Genomic DNA, 14,115 nt, shown 5'->3' on the forward strand with positions numbered 1-14,115 from the left:
AACGTCCACACTCCCTTCAATGTCCAAACTCCCGTAATGTCCTCACTCCCCTCAATGTCCTCTCTCCCCTCAATGTCCACACTACCGCAATGTCCTCTCTCCCCTCAATGTTCACACCACCGCAATGTCCTCACTCCCTTCAATGTCCACACTCCCCGCCATGTTCACATCCCCACAATGTCCTCAACACCCTCAATGTTTACACCCATGCAATGTCCGCACTCCCCTCAATGTCCTCACTCCCCTCAATGTCCACACTCCCCACAATGTCCTCACTCCCCTCAATGTCCACACTCCCCACAATGTCCACACTCCCCACAACGTCCTCACTTCCCTCAATGTCCACACACCCCTCAATGTCCTCACTCCCCTCAATGTCCACACATCCCGCAATTTCCACACTCCCCTCAATCTCCACACTCCCCACAATGTCCTCACTCCCCTCAATGTCCACACTCCCACAATGTCCACACTCCCCTCAATGTCCTCACTCCCCTCAATTTCCACACTCCCCTCAATGTCCGCACACCCCTCAATGTCCTCACTCCCCTCAATTTCCACACTCCCCTCAATGTCCGCACTCCCCACAATGTCCTCACTCCCCTCAATGTCCACACTCCCCTCAATGTCCACTCTCCCGCAATGTCCACACTCCCCATAATCTCCACACTCCCCTCAATGTCCATCCTCCCCTCAATGTCCACACTCCCTTCAATGTCCACACTCCCGCAATGTCCTCACTCCCCTCAATGTCTTCACTCCCCTCAATGTTCTCACTCACCTCAATGTCCTCACTCACCTCAATGTCCACACACCCGTAATGTCCTCACTCCCCTCAATGTCCTCACTCCCCTCAATGTCCACACTCCCGCAATGTCCTCTCTCCCCTCAATGTCCACACTCCCCTCAATGTCCACACTCCCGCAATGTCCACACTCCCCATAATCTCCTCACTCCCCTCAATGTCCATCCTTCCCACAATGTCCACACTCCCCTCAATGTTCACACCCCAGCAATGTCCACACTCCCCTCAATGTTCACACCCCAGCAATGTCCACACTCCCCACAATGTCCTCACTCCCCTCAGTGTCCACACTCACCTCAATTTCCACACTCCCGCAATGTCCACACTCCCCTCAATGTCCTCACTCCCCTCAATGTCCACACTCCCGCAATGTCCTCTCTCCCCTCAATGTCATCACTCCCCGCAATGTCCACACTCCCGCAATGTCCACACTCCCCAGAATGTCCACATCCTCCGCAATGTCCACACTCCCTGCAAAGTCCACACTCCCCTCAATGTCCACACTCCCGCAATGTCCACACTCCCCTCAATGTCCACACTCACTGCAATGTCCACACACCCCTCAATGTCCTCACTCCCCTCAATGTCCACACTCCCTTCAATGTCCACACTCCCGCAATGTCCTCACTCCCCTCAATGTCTTCACTCCCCTCAATGTTCTCACTCACCTCAATGTCCTCACTCACCTCAATGTCCACTCTCCCGTAATGTCCTCACTCCCCTCAATGTCCTCACTCCCCTCAATGTTCACACCCCCGCAATGTCCTCACTCCCCTCAATGTCCACACTCCCGCAATGTCCACACTCCCCTCAATGTTCACACCCCCACAATGTCCTCACTCCCCTCAATGTCCACACTCCCCACAATGTCCACACTCCCCACAATGTCCTCACTTCCCACAAGGTCCACAGACCCCTCAATGCCCTCACTCCCCTCAATGTCCACACTCCCCACAATTTCCACACTCCCCTCATTGTCCACACTCCCCACAATGTCCTCACTCCCCTCAATGTCCACACTCCCACAATGTCCACACTTCCCTCAATGTCCTCACTCCCCTCAATTTCCACACGCCCCTCAATGTCCACACTCCCCTCAATGTCCACACTCCCCGCAATGTCCACATCCTCCGCAATGTCCACACTCCCTGCAATGTCCACAGACCCCTCAATGTCCTCACTCCCCTCAATGTCCACACTCCCTTCAATGTCCACACTCCCGCAATGTCCTCACTCCCCTCAATGTCTTCACTCCCCTCAATGTTCTCCCTCACCTCAATGTCCTCACTCACCTCAATGTCCACTCTCCCGTAATGTCCTCACTCCCCTCAATATCCTCACTCCCCTGAATGTCCACACTCCCGCAATGTCCTCTCTCCCCTCAATGTCCACACTCCCCTCAATGTCCACACTCCCCTCAATTGCCACACTCCCCTCAATGTCCACACTCCCCTCAATGTGCTCATTCCCCTCAATGTCCGCACTCCCCTCAATGTCCTCACTCCCCTCAATGTCTTTACTGCCCACAATGTCCACACTCCCCTCAATGTCCACACACCCCACAATGTCCACACTCCCTCAATGTCCACACTCCCTCAATGTCCACACTCCCTTCAATGTCCACACTTCCGTAATGTCCTCACTCCCCTCAATGTCCACACTCCCGCAATGTCCTTTCTCCCCTCAATGTTCACACCACCGCAATGTCCTCACTCCCCTCAATATCCACACTCCCGCAATGTCCACACTCCCCACAATGTCCACACTCCCTCAATGTCCACACTCCCTCAATGTTCACACACCCACAATGTCCTCAACTCCCTCAATGTTCACACCCATGCAATGTCCTCACTCCCCTCAATGTCCACACTCCCCACAATGTCCTCACTCCCCTCAATGTCCACACTCCCCACAATGTCCACACTCCCCTCAATGTCCTCACTCCCCTCAATGTCCACACACCCCGCAATTTCCACACGCCCCTCAATCTCCACACTCCCCATAATGTCCTCACTCCCCTCAATGTCCACACTCACACAATGTCCACACTCCCCTCAATGTCCTCACTCCCCTCAATATCCACACTCCCCTCAACGTCCGCACAGCCCTCAATGTCCTCACTCCCCTCAATTTCCACACTCCCCTCAATGTCCGCACTCCCCACAATGTCCTCACTCCCCTCAATGTCCATCCTCCCCACAATGTCCACACTCCCCTCAATGTTCACACCCCAGCAATGTCCGCACACCCCACAATGTCCACACTCCCCTCAATGTCCACACTCCCGCAATGTCCACACTCCCCTCAATGTCCACACACCCCTCAATGTCCTCACTCCCCTCAATGTCCTCACTCACCTCAATGTCCACACTCCCTCAATGTCCACACCCCCTTCAATGTCCACACTCCCGCAATGTCCTCACTCCCCTCAATGTCTTCACTCCCCTCAATGTTATCACTCACCTCAATGTCCACACTCCCCACAATGTCCACATCCTCCGCAATGTCCACACTCCCTGCAATGTCCACACACCCTTCAATGTCCTCACTCCCCTCAATGTCCTCACTCACCTCAATGTCCACACTCCCTCAATGTCGACACTCCCTTCAATGTCCACACTCCCGCAATGTCCTCACTCCCCTCAATGTCTTCACTCCCCTCAATGTTATCACTCACCTCAATGTCCTCACTCACCTCAATGTCCACACTCCCGCAATGTCCTCTCTCCCCTCAATGTCCACACTCCCCTCAATGTCCACACTCCCGCAATGTCCACACTCCCCATAATCTCCTCACTCCCCTCAATGTCCATCCTTCCCACAATGTCCACACTCCCCTCAATGTTCACACCCCAGCAATGTCCACACTCCCCTCAATGTTCACACCCCAGCAATGTCCACACTCCCCACAATGTCCTCACTCCCCTCAGTGTCCACACTCACCTCAATTTCCACACTCCCGCAATGTCCACACTCCCCTCAATGTCCTCACTCCCCTCAATGTCCACACTCCCGCAATGTCCTCTCTCCCCTCAATGTCATCACTCCCCGCAATGTCCACACTCCCGCAATGTCCACACTCCCCAGAATGTCCACATCCTCCGCAATGTCCACACTCCCTGCAAAGTCCACACTCCCCTCAATGTCCACACTCCCGCAATGTCCACACTCCCCTCAATGTCCACACTCACTGCAATGTCCACACACCCCTCAATGTCCTCACTCCCCTCAATGTCCACACTCCCTTCAATGTCCACACTCCCGCAATGTCCTCACTCCCCTCAATGTCTTCACTCCCCTCAATGTTCTCACTCACCTCAATGTCCTCACTCACCTCAATGTCCACTCTCCCGTAATGTCCTCACTCCCCTCAATGTCCTCACTCCCCTCAATGTTCACACCCCCGCAATGTCCTCACTCCCCTCAATGTCCACACTCCCGCAATGTCCACACTCCCCTCAATGTTCACACCCCCACAATGTCCTCACTCCCCTCAATGTCCACACTCCCCACAATGTCCACACTCCCCACAATGTCCTCACTTCCCACAAGGTCCACAGACCCCTCAATGCCCTCACTCCCCTCAATGTCCACACTCCCCACAATTTCCACACTCCCCTCATTGTCCACACTCCCCACAATGTCCTCACTCCCCTCAATGTCCACACTCCCACAATGTCCACACTTCCCTCAATGTCCTCACTCCCCTCAATTTCCACACGCCCCTCAATGTCCACACTCCCCTCAATGTCCACACTCCCCGCAATGTCCACATCCTCCGCAATGTCCACACTCCCTGCAATGTCCACAGACCCCTCAATGTCCTCACTCCCCTCAATGTCCACACTCCCTTCAATGTCCACACTCCCGCAATGTCCTCACTCCCCTCAATGTCTTCACTCCCCTCAATGTTCTCCCTCACCTCAATGTCCTCACTCACCTCAATGTCCACTCTCCCGTAATGTCCTCACTCCCCTCAATATCCTCACTCCCCTGAATGTCCACACTCCCGCAATGTCCTCTCTCCCCTCAATGTCCACACTCCCCTCAATGTCCACACTCCCCTCAATTGCCACACTCCCCTCAATGTCCACACTCCCCTCAATGTGCTCATTCCCCTCAATGTCCGCACTCCCCTCAATGTCCTCACTCCCCTCAATGTCTTTACTGCCCACAATGTCCACACTCCCCTCAATGTCCACACTCCCCACAATGTCCACACTCCCTCAATGTCCACACTCCCTCAATGTCCACACTCCCTTCAATGTCCACACTTCCGTAATGTCCTCACTCCCCTCAATGTCCACACTCCCGCAATGTCCTTTCTCCCCTCAATGTTCACACCACCGCAATGTCCTCACTCCCCTCAATATCCACACTCCCGCAATGTCCACACTCCCCACAATGTCCACACTCCCTCAATGTCCACACTCCCTCAATGTTCACACACCCACAATGTCCTCAACTCCCTCAATGTTCACACCCATGCAATGTCCTCACTCCCCTCAATGTCCACACTCCCCACAATGTCCTCACTCCCCTCAATGTCCACACTCCCCACAATGTCCACACTCCCCTCAATGTCCTCACTCCCCTCAATGTCCACACACCCCGCAATTTCCACACGCCCCTCAATCTCCACACTCCCCATAATGTCCTCACTCCCCTCAATGTCCACACTCACACAATGTCCACACTCCCCTCAATGTCCTCACTCCCCTCAATATCCACACTCCCCTCAATGTCCGCACAGCCCTCAATGTCCTCACTCCCCTCAATTTCCACACTCCCCTCAATGTCCGCACTCCCCACAATGTCCTCACTCCCCTCAATGTCCATCCTCCCCACAATGTCCACACTCCCCTCAATGTTCACACCCCAGCAATGTCCGCACTCCCCACAATGTCCACACTCCCCTCAATGTCCACACTCCCGCAATGTCCACACTCCCCTCAATGTCCACACACCCCTCAATGTCCTCACTCCCCTCAATGTCCTCACTCACCTCAATGTCCACACTCCCTCAATGTCCACACCCCCTTCAATGTCCACACTCCCGCAATGTCCTCACTCCCCTCAATGTCTTCACTCCCCTCAATGTTATCACTCACCTCAATGTCCACACTCCCCACAATGTCCACATCCTCCGCAATGTCCACACTCCCTGCAATGTCCACACACCCTTCAATGTCCTCACTCCCCTCAATGTCCTCACTCACCTCAATGTCCACACTCCCTCAATGTCGACACTCCCTTCAATGTCCACACTCCCGCAATGTCCTCACTCCCCTCAATGTCTTCACTCCCCTCAATGTTATCACTCACCTCAATGTCCTCACTCACCTCAATGTCCACACTCCCGCAATGTCCTCTCTCTCCTCAATGTCCTCACTCCCCTCAATGTTCACACCCCCGCAATGTCCTCACTCCCCTCAATGTCCACACTCCCGCAATGTCCTCACTCCCCTCAATGTCCACACTCCCGCAATGTCCTCACTCCCTCAATTTTCACACCCATGCAATGTCCTCACTCCCCTCAATGTCCACACTCCCCACAATGTCCACACTCCCCACAATGTCCTCACTTCCCACAATGTCCACACACCCCTCAATGTCCTCACTCCCCTCAATGTCCACACTCCCCACAATTTCCACACTCCCCACAATGTCCTCACTCCCCTCAATGTCCACACTCCCACAATGTCCACACTCCCCTCAATGTCCTCACTCCCCTCAATGTCCACACTCCCCACAATGTCCACACTCCCTCAACGTCCACACTCCCTTCAATGTCCAAACTCCCGTAATGTCCTCACTCCCCTCATTGTCCTCTCTCCCCTCAATGTCCACACTACCGCAATGTCCTCTCTCCCCTCAATGTTCACACCACCGCAATGTCCTCACTCCCTTCAATGTCCACACTCCCCGCCATGTTCACATCCCCACAATGTCCTCAACACCCTCAATGTTTACACCCATGCAATGTCCGCACTCCCCTCAATGTCCTCACTCCCCTCAATGTCCTCACTCCCCACAATGTCCTCACTCCCCTCAATGTCCACACTCCCCACAATGTCCACACTCCCCACAACGTCCTCACTTCCCTCAATGTCCACACACCCCTCAATGTCCTCACTCCCCTCAATGTCCACACATCCCGCAATTTCCACACTCCCCTCAATCTCCACACTCCCCACAATGTCCTCACTCCCCTCAATGTCCACACTCCCACAATGTCCACACTCCCCTCAATGCCCTCACTCCCCTCAATTTCCACACTCCCCTCAATGTCCGCACACCCCTCAATGTCCTCACTCCCCTCAATTTCCACACTCCCCTCAATGTCCGCACTCCCCACAATGTCCTCACTCCCCTCAATGTCCACACTCCCCTCAATGTCCACTCTCCCGCAATGTCCACACTCCCCATAATCTCCACACTCCCCTCAATGTCCATCCTCCCCTCAATGTCCACACTCCCTTCAATGTCCACACTCCCGCAATGTCCTCACTCCCCTCAATGTCTTCACTCCCCTCAATGTTCTCACTCACCTCAATGTCCTCACTCACCTCAATGTCCACACACCCGTAATGTCCTCACTCCCCTCAATGTCCTCACTCCCCTCAATGTCCACACTCCCGCAATGTCCTCTCTCCCCTCAATGTCCACACTCCCCTCAATGTCCACACTCCCGCAATGTCCACACTCCCCATAATCTCCTCACTCCCCTCAATGTCCATCCTTCCCACAATGTCCACACTCCCCTCAATGTTCACACCCCAGCAATGTCCACACTCCCCTCAATGTTCACACCCCAGCAATGTCCACACTCCCCACAATGTCCTCACTCCCCTCAGTGTCCACACTCACCTCAATTTCCACACTCCCGCAATGTCCACACTCCCCTCAATGTCCTCACTCCCCTCAATGTCCACACTCCCGCAATGTCCTCTCTCCCCTCAATGTCAACACTCCCCTCAATGTCCACACTCCCGCAATGTCCACACTCCCCAGAATGTCCACATCCTCCGCAATGTCCACACTCCCTGCAAAGTCCACACTCCCCTCAATGTCCACACTCCCGCAATGTCCACACTCCCCTCAATGTCCACACTCACTGCAATGTACACACACCCCTCAATGTCCTCACTCCCCTCAATGTCCACACTCCCTTCAATGTCCACACTCCCGCAATGTCCTCACTCCCCTCAATGTCTTCACTCCCCTCAATGTTCTCACTCACCTCAATGTCCTCACTCACCTCAATGTCCACTCTCCCGTAATGTCCTCACTCCCCTCAATGTCCTCACTCCCCTCAATGTTCACACCCCCGCAATGTCCTCACTCCCCTCAATGTCCACACTCCCGCAATGTCCACACTCCCCTCAATGTTCACACCCCCACAATGTCCTCACTCCCCTCAATGTCCACACTCCCCACAATGTCCACACTCCCCACAATGTCCTCACTTCCCACAAGGTCCACAGACCCCTCAATGCCCTCACTCCCCTCAATGTCCACACTCCCCACAATTTCCACACTCCCCTCATTGTCCACACTCCCCACAATGTCCTCACTCCCCTCAATGTCCACACTCCCACAATGTCCACACTTCCCTCAATGTCCTCACTCCCCTCAATTTCCACACGCCCCTCAATGTCCACACTCCCCTCAATGTCCACACTCCCCGCAATGTCCACATCCTCCGCAATGTCCACACTCCCTGCAATGTCCACAGACCCCTCAATGTCCTCACTCCCCTCAATGTCCACACTCCCTTCAATGTCCACACTCCCGCAATGTCCTCACTCCCCTCAATGTCTTCACTCCCCTCAATGTTCTCCCTCACCTCAATGTCCTCACTCACCTCAATGTCCACTCTCCCGTAATGTCCTCACTCCCCTCAATATCCTCACTCCCCTGAATGTCCACACTCCCGCAATGTCCTCTCTCCCCTCAATGTCCACACTCCCCTCAATGTCCACACTCCCCTCAATTGCCACACTCCCCTCAATGTCCGCACTCCCCTCAATGTGCTCATTCCCCTCAATGTCCGCACTCCCCTCAATGTCCTCACTCCCCTCAATGTCTTTACTGCCCACAATGTCCACACTCCCCTCAATGTCCACACTCCCCACAATGTCCACACTCCCTCAATGTCCACACTCCCTCAATGTCCACACTTCCGTAATGTCCTCACTCCCCTCAATGTCCACACTCCCGCAATGTCCTTTCTCCCCTCAATGTTCACACCACCGCAATGTCCTCACTCCCCTCAATGTCCACACTCCCACAATGTGCACACTCCCCGCAATGTCCACACTCCCCACAATGTCCACACTCCCTCAATGTCCACACTCCCTCAATGTTCACACACCCACAATGTCCTCAACTCCCTCAATGTTCACACCCATGCAATGTCCTCACTCCCCTCAATGTCCACACTCCCCACAATGTCCTCACTCCCCTCAATGTCCACACTCCCCACAATGTCCACACTCCCCTCAATGTCCTCACTCCCCTCAATGTCCACACACCCCGCAATTTCCACACGCCCCTCAATCTCCACACTCCCCACAATGTCCTCACTCCCCTCAATGTCCACACTCACACAATGTCCACACTCCCCTCAATGTCCTCACTCCCCTCAATATCCACACTCCCCTCAATGTCCGCACACCCCTCAATGTCCTCACTCCCCTCAATTTCCACACTCCCCTCAATGTCCGCACTCCCCACAATGTCCTCACTCCCCTCAATGTCCATCCTCCCCACAATGTCCACACTCCCCTCAATGTTCACACCCCAGCAATGTCCGCACTCCCCACAATGTCCACACTCCCCTCAATGTCCACACTCCCGCAATGTCCACACTCCCCTCAATGTCCACACACCCCTCAATGTCCTCACTCCCCTCAATGTCCTCACTCACCTCAATGTCCACACTCCCTCAATGTCCACACCCCCTTCAATGTCCACACTCCCGCAATGTCCTCACTCCCCTCAATGTCTTCACTCCCCTCAATGTTATCACTCACCTCAATGTCCACACTCCCCACAATGTCCACATCCTCCGCAATGTCCACACTCCCTGCAATGTCCACACACCCTTCAATGTCCTCACTCCCCTCAATGTCCTCACTCACCTCAATGTCCACACTCCCTCAATGTCGACACTCCCTTCAATGTCCACACTCCCGCAATGTCCTCACTCCCCTCAATGTCTTCACTCCCCTCAATGTTATCACTCACCTCAATGTCCTCACTCACCTCAATGTCCACACTCCCGCAATGTCCTCTCTCTCCTCAATGTCCTCACTCCCCTCAATGTTCACACCCCCGCAATGTCCTCACTCCCCTCAATGTCCACACTCCCGCAATGTCCTCACTCCCCTCAATGTCCACACTCCCGCAATGTCCTCACTCCCTCAATTTTCACACCCATGCAGTGTCCTCACTCCCCTCAATGTCCACACTCCCCACAATGTCCACACTCCCCACAATGTCCTCACTTCCCACAATGTCCACACACCCCTCAATGTCCTCACTCCCCTCAATGTCCACACTCCCCACAATTTCCACACTCCCCACAATGTCCTCACTCCCCTCAATGTCCACACTCCCCTCAATGTCCACACTCCCCACAATGTCCACACTCCCCACAACGTCCTCACTTCCCTCAATGTCCACACACCCCTCAATGTCCTCACTCCCCTCAATGTCCACACATCCCGCAATTTCCACACTCCCCTCAATCTCCACACTCCCCACAATGTCCTCACTCCCCTCAATGTACACACTCCCACAATGTCCACACTCCCCTCAATGTCCTCACTCCCCTCAATTTCCACACTCCCCTCAATGTCCGCACACCCCTCAATGTCCTCACTCCCCTCAATTTCCACACTCCCCTCAATGTCCGCACTCCCCACAATGTCCTCACTCCCCTCAATGTCCACACTCCCCTCAATGTCCACTCTCCCGCAATGTCCACACTCCCCATAATCTCCACACTCCCCTCAATGTCCATCCTCCCCTCAAAGTCCACACTCCCTTCAATGTCCACACTCCCGCAATGTCCTCACTCCCCTCAATGTCTTCACTCCCCTCAATGTTCTCAATCACCTTAATGTCCTCACTCACCTCAATGTCCACACTCCCGTAATGTCCTCACTCCCCTCAATGTCCTCACTCCCCTCAATGTCCACACTCCCGCAATGTCCTCTCTCCCCTCAATGTCCACACTCCCCTCAATGTCCACACTCCCGCAATGTCCACACTCCCCATAATCTCCTCACTCCCCTCAATGTCCATCCTTCCCACAATGTCCACACTCCCCTCAATGTTCACACCCCAGCAATGTCCACACTCCCCTCAATGTTCACACCCCAGCAATGTCCACACTCCCCACAATGTCCTCACTCCCCTCAGTGTCCACACTCACCTCAATTTCCACACTCCCGCAATGTCCACACTCCCCTCAATGTCCTCACTCCCCTCAATGTCCACACTCCCGCAATGTCCTCTCTCCCCTCAATGTCAACACTCCCCTCAATGTCCACACTCCCGCAATGTCCACACTCCCCAGAATGTCCACATCCTCCGCAATGTCCACACTCCCTGCAAAGTCCACACTCCCCTCAATGTCCACACTCCCGCAATGTCCACACTCCCCTCAATGTCCACACTCACTGCAATGTACACACACCCCTCAATGTCCTCACTCCCCTCAATGTCCACACTCCCTTCAATGTCCACACTCCCGCAATGTCCTCACTCCCCTCAATGTCTTCACTCCCCTCAATGTTCTCACTCACCTCAATGTCCTCACTCACCTCAATGTCCACTCTCCCGTAATGTCCTCACTCCCCTCAATGTCCTCACTCCCCTCAATGTTCACACCCCCGCAATGTCCTCACTCCCCTCAATGTCCACACTCCCGCAATGTCCACACTCCCCTCAATGTTCACACCCCCACAATGTCCTCACTCCCCTCAATGTCCACACTCCCCACAATGTCCACACTCCCCACAATGTCCTCACTTCCCACAAGGTCCACAGACCCCTCAATGCCCTCACTCCCCTCAATGTCCACACTCCCCACAATTTCCACACTCCCCTCATTGTCCACACTCCCCACAATGTCCTCACTCCCCTCAATGTCCACACTCCCACAATGTCCACACTTCCCTCAATGTCCTCACTCCCCTCAATTTCCACACGCCCCTCAATGTCCACACTCCCCTCAATGTCCACACTCCCCGCAATGTCCACATCCTCCGCAATGTCCACACTCCCTGCAATGTCCACAGACCCCTCAATGTCCTCACTCCCCTCAATGTCCACACTCCCTTCAATGTCCACACTCCCGCAATGTCCTCACTCCCCTCAATGTCTTCACTCCCCTCAATGTTCTCCCTCACCTCAATGTCCTCACTCACCTCAATGTCCACTCTCCCGTAATGTCCTCACTCCCCTCAATATCCTCACTCCCCTGAATGTCCACACTCCCGCAATGTCCTCTCTCCCCTCAATGTCCACACTCCCCTCAATGTCCACACTCCCCTCAATTGCCACACTCCCCTCAATGTCCGCACTCCCCTCAATGTGCTCATTCCCCTCAATGTCCGCACTCCCCTCAATGTCCTCACTCCCCTCAATGTCTTTACTGCCCACAATGTCCACACTCCCCTCAATGTCCACACTCCCCACAATGTCCACACTCCCTCAATGTCCACACTCCCTCAATGTCCACACTTCCGTAATGTCCTCACTCCCCTCAATGTCCACACTCCCGCAATGTCCTTTCTCCCCTCAATGTTCACACCACCGCAATGTCCTCACTCCCCTCAATGTCCACACTCCCACAATGTGCACACTCCCCGCAATGTCCACACTCCCCACAATGTCCACACTCCCTCAATGTCCACACTCCCTCAATGTTCACACACCCACAATGTCCTCAACTCCCTCAATGTTCACACCCATGCAATGTCCTCACTCCCCTCAATGTCCACACTCCCCACAATGTCCTCACTCCCCTCAATGTCCACACTCCCCACAATGTCCACACTCCCCTCAATGTCCTCACTCCCCTCAATGTCCACACACCCCGCAATTTCCACACGCCCCTCAATCTCCACACTCCCCACAATGTCCTCACTCCCCTCAATGTCCACACTCACACAATGTCCACACTCCCCTCAATGTCCTCACTCCCCTCAATATCCACACTCCCCTCAATGTCCGCACACCCCTCAATGTCCTCACTCCCCTCAATTTCCACACTCCCCTCAATGTCCGCACTCCCCACAATGTCCTCACTCCCCTCAATGTCCATCCTCCCCACAATGTCCACACTCCCCTCAATGTTCACACCCCAGCAATGTCCGCACTCCCCACAATGTCCACACTCCCCTCAATGTCCACACTCCCGCAATGTCCACACTCCCCTCAATGTCCACACACCCCTCAATGTCCTCACTCCCCTCAATGTCCTCACTCACCTCAATGTCCACACTCCCTCAATGTCCACACCCCCTTCAATGTCCACACTCCCGCAATGTCCTCACTCCCCTCAATGTCTTCACTCCCCTCAATGTTATCACTCACCTCAATGTCCACACTCCCCACAATGTCCACATCCTCCGCAATGTCCACACTCCCTGCAATGTCCACACACCCTTCAATGTCCTCACTCCCCTCAATGTCCTCACTCACCTCAATGTCCACACTCCCTCAATGTCGACACTCCCTTCAATGTCCACACTCCCGCAATGTCCTCACTCCCCTCAATGTCTTCACTCCCCTCAATGTTATCACTCACCTCAATGTCCTCACTCACCTCAATGTCCACACTCCCGCAATGTCCTCTCTCTCCTCAATGTCCTCACTCCCCTCAATGTTCACACCCCCGCAATGTCCTCACTCCCCTCAATGTCCACACTCCCGCAATGTCCTCACTCCCCTCAATGTCCACACTCCCGCAATGTCCTCACTCCCTCAATTTTCACACCCATGCAGTGTCCTCACTCCCCTCAATGTCCACACTCCCCACAATGTCCACACTCCCCACAATGTCCTCACTTCCCACAATGTCCACACACCCCTCAATGTCCTCACTCCCCTCAATGTCCACACTCCCCACAATTTCCACACTCCCCACAATGTCCTCACTCCCCTCAATGTCCACACTCCCCTCAATGTCCACACTCCCCACAATGTCCACACTCCCCACAACGTCCTCACTTCCCTCAATGTCCACACACCCCTCAATGTCCTCACTCCCCTCAATGTCCACACATCCCGCA

General features: G+C 54.3%; 1 protein-coding gene across 1 annotated transcript in view; it reads left to right on the forward strand.

The window, feature by feature from the left end:
- lztr1 (leucine zipper like post translational regulator 1) overlaps positions 1 to 14,115 on the forward strand; it is a 340,836-nt gene that overhangs the window by 51,598 nt on the left and 275,123 nt on the right. The gene's annotated exons all lie outside the window — the stretch shown is intronic.

This window comes from Heterodontus francisci, chromosome 23 (assembly GCF_036365525.1).
Source record: "Heterodontus francisci isolate sHetFra1 chromosome 23, sHetFra1.hap1, whole genome shotgun sequence".
Lineage (NCBI taxonomy): Eukaryota > Metazoa > Chordata > Chondrichthyes > Heterodontiformes > Heterodontidae > Heterodontus > Heterodontus francisci.